Source organism: Ammospiza caudacuta, chromosome 24, assembly GCF_027887145.1.
Source record: "Ammospiza caudacuta isolate bAmmCau1 chromosome 24, bAmmCau1.pri, whole genome shotgun sequence".
NCBI classification, from domain to species: Eukaryota; Metazoa; Chordata; class Aves; order Passeriformes; family Passerellidae; genus Ammospiza; species Ammospiza caudacuta.
In genome coordinates, this window is record NC_080616.1 from 5,214,874 (window position 1) to 5,218,392 (window position 3,519).

The following is a 3,519-nucleotide window of genomic DNA, read 5'->3' on the forward strand; positions in this document are numbered from 1 at the left end:
TTCCCTTCCCCTTCCCCTTCCCCTTCCCCTTCCCCTTCCCCTTCCCCTTCCCCTTCCCCTTCCCCTTCCCCTTCCCCTTCCCCTTCCCCTTCCCCTTCCCCTTCCCCTTCCCCTTCCCCTTCCCCTTCCCCTTCCCCTTCCCCTTCCCCTTCCCCTTCCCCTTCCCCTTCCCCTTCCCCTTCCCCTTCCCTTCCCTGTGCCCTCACAGAGCCCCGGGGATCATCGCTGGCATGGGGGGCACAGCGGGCACTCCCTGTGCCCACCCTGCTCCTGTGGGCTCTGTGGGGCCAGCTGCCCTCATACCTGTGGGGTCAGCTCCCCTTTTTCCTGTAGGGTCTGTGGGATCTGCTCGCCTTCTGCCTGTAGGATCAGCTCCCCACCCCTCCTGTGGGGTCTGTAGGATCAGCTCCTCTCCCTGCTCCTGTGGGCTCTGTGGGGTCAGCTGCCCTCATACTTGTAGGGTCTGTGGGGTCAGCTCCCCTTATACCTGTAGGTTCAGCTCTTCATCCCTCCTGTGGGATCTGTGGGATCTGCTTCCCTTGTGCCTGTAGGATCAGCTCCTCCTCTGTAGGGTCAGCTCCTCAACCCTGCCTGTGGGATCTGCCCCTCTTCTGCCTGTAGGATCAGCTCCCCACCCTTCCTGTAGGGTCTGTGGGGTCAGCTCCCCTGCTCCTGTGGGGTCTGTGGGGTCAGCTGCCCTCATACCTGTGGAGTCTGTGGGGTAAGCTCCTCTTTTTCCTGCAGAATCTGTGGGATCTGCCCCTCTTCTGCCTGTAGGATCAGCTCCCCACCCCTCCTGTAGGGTCTGTGGGGTCAGCTCCCCCTTATTGCCTGTGGGCTTCGTGGGGTCAGCTCCCCTTTTACCTGTAGGGTCTGTGGGGTCAGCTCCCCTTCTGCCTGTAGGATCAGCTCCTCCTCCTATGGGATCTGTGGCATCAGCTCCTCACCCTTCCTGTAGGGTCTGGGGGGTCAGTTCCCCTTATTACTTGTAAGGTCAGTGGGGTCAGCTCCTCTTCTGCCTGTAGGATCAGCTCTCCACCTCTCCTGTGGGATGTGTAGGATCTGCTCCTCACCCTTGCTGTGGGATCAGCTCCCCTTATACCTGTAGGATCAGCTCCTCACCCCTCCTGTGGGATCTGTGGGATCAGCTCCTTACTTCTCCTGTGGGGTCTGAGGGATCTGTTCCCCTCCTACTTGTGGGATTTCTCCTCAGCCCTGTCTGTGGGATCTGCTCCCACCTCTCCTGTGGGTTCTGTAGGATCAGCTCCTCACCCCTCCTGTGGGATCTGTGGGATCAGCTTCTCACTTCTCCTGTGGGATCTGCTCCCCTTCTGCAGTGTTTGCTGTAGGATCAGCTCCCCAACCCTCCTGTGTGGTGTGAGGAATCTCTTCCCCGCTTGCCTGTGGGATTTTCTCCTCACCCCTGTCTGTGGGATGTGTGGGGTCAGCTCCTCGCCGTTCCTGTGGGATGTGTGGGGTCAGCTCCTCACCCTTCCTGTGGGATGTGTGGGGTCAGCTCCTCACCCTGCCTGTGGGCTCTGTGGGGTCAGCTCCTCACTGTTCCTGTGGGATTTGTGGGGTCAGCTCCTCACCCTTCCTGTGGGATTTGTGGGGTCAGCTCCTCACTGTTCCTGTGGGATTTGTGGGGTCAGCTCCTCACCCTTCCTGTGGGATCTGCTCCCCTTCTGCCTGTAGGATCAGCTGCTCATCCTTCTTGTGGGGTCTGAGGGATCTCTTCCCTCTTGCCTATGGGATTTTCTCCTCACCCCTGTCTGTAGGATCTGCTCCCACCCTGCTTCTGGGATCTGTGGGATCAGCTCCCCAGGTTCCTGTGGGATCTGTGGGATCAGCTCCTCACCCTTCCTATGGGATCTGTTGCTCTTCTGCCTGTAGGGTCAGCTCCTCACCCTTCTTGTGGGCTCTGAGGGATCTGTGGGATCAGCTCCTCACTGTGGATCCTCTGGGATCTGTGGGATCAGCTCCCCCATGTTCCTCTGGGATCTGTGGGATCAGCTCCTCACTGTGGATCCTCTGGGATGTGTGGGATCAGCTCCTCACTGTGGATCCTCTGGGATGTGTGGGATCAGCTCCCCCATGTTCCTGTGGGATCTGTGGGATCAGCTCCCCCATGTTCCTGTGGGATCTGTGGGATCAGCTCCCCCATGTTCCTGTGGGATCAGCTCCCACTGCTCCTGTGGGATTTATGGGATGTGTGGGATCAGCTCCCACTGCTCCTGTGGGATTTGTGGGGTTTGTCTGTGGGGTCTGAGGGATATTTTACAGGGATATTTTGCAGGGATATTTCACAGTGGGGCTGTCCCTGTGTCCCATTTTGTGCTGCCATTTTAATTTGCTTTCACCCAAGCAGCCAAACCCTTTCCTTCATTTTTAAATTTTTTTATTTTCTGCACTTCATGAACCTCCACAAACCTCAATTTCCACACCCTCAGCCACTTTCCCGCCACATTTGTTGGTGGAAACATTGAAAACTGGACCTGCCATTTTTATTTTTATTTTTTTCCTTAAACCCTCTGTGCTTTTGTCTGTTGCTCAATTTCCCTTCCAGCTTTGCATCTTTCTTGGTTATTTTTATTTTTATTTTTTATTCTTTTATCCCAGAATTCCCCATTATTAACCAGGTGACATAAGGCAGCTAATCCATGAATTTGGGATTTCTGGTGGCAGCAGATCCTGAATCCTTTTGGGATTTTGGACATTTCCTAAAGTTCTACACTAAAAATGATGGAATAATCCTACAGAATTCAGTGATTGTCCTGTGGGATTCCCTGGCTTTTATTGAGGCTGGTAAATTCCTTTTTCTTCTAAAATTAAATTTCTTTAACATTCTTAACTCTCATGGAATTCCTGTTGCAGTTACAATAAAGATGATGTTGTTTCATTGTAAATCTATTTTTATTTTTTTGAAATATTTTTATTTTCCACAACAGCATCAGGCTGCAGGGAAATCTTAAAAAAGAAATTAAAATTCCTTCTCTTTTCTCACAACTCTGCTGGATTGCTGGGAGAGCAGAAATTCCTCAACTTTTTGAGGGAATTTTTGGGTAATTCTGGGAAATTCTGGATACATTTAAAAAATAAAAATTTGGGAGTAGCAAACATTTGTGCTACTTCAACTTTTTGGGTAATTCTGGGAAATTTATTTAAAAAATAAATCTATTTGGGGGTAGCAAATATTTGTGCGAATCTCTGATTCCCAGAGTTGTTCCCCAAAATAATTCAAAAATAAAATCAATTTCAAGCTGCTTTTCTGCATTGGATTTTTTAGGATTTTCTTTAAATTCACTGTACAGGGAGAATTTAAGGAGATCTGGTTCTTCACCTGATATTTTCTGAAGTTTATTTTGAATTTCTCAAATTTATTTTGTGATTTTCACCTCAAATTTATTTTTGCTTGCTTCATTTATTTTTCCTAACACGGTTAAGAAAAATTAAGGCTGTGAAAATTCCATTTTCTGTTATTTCAGTTCAATTTTTGGGTTATTTTATCCTTTGACCCTT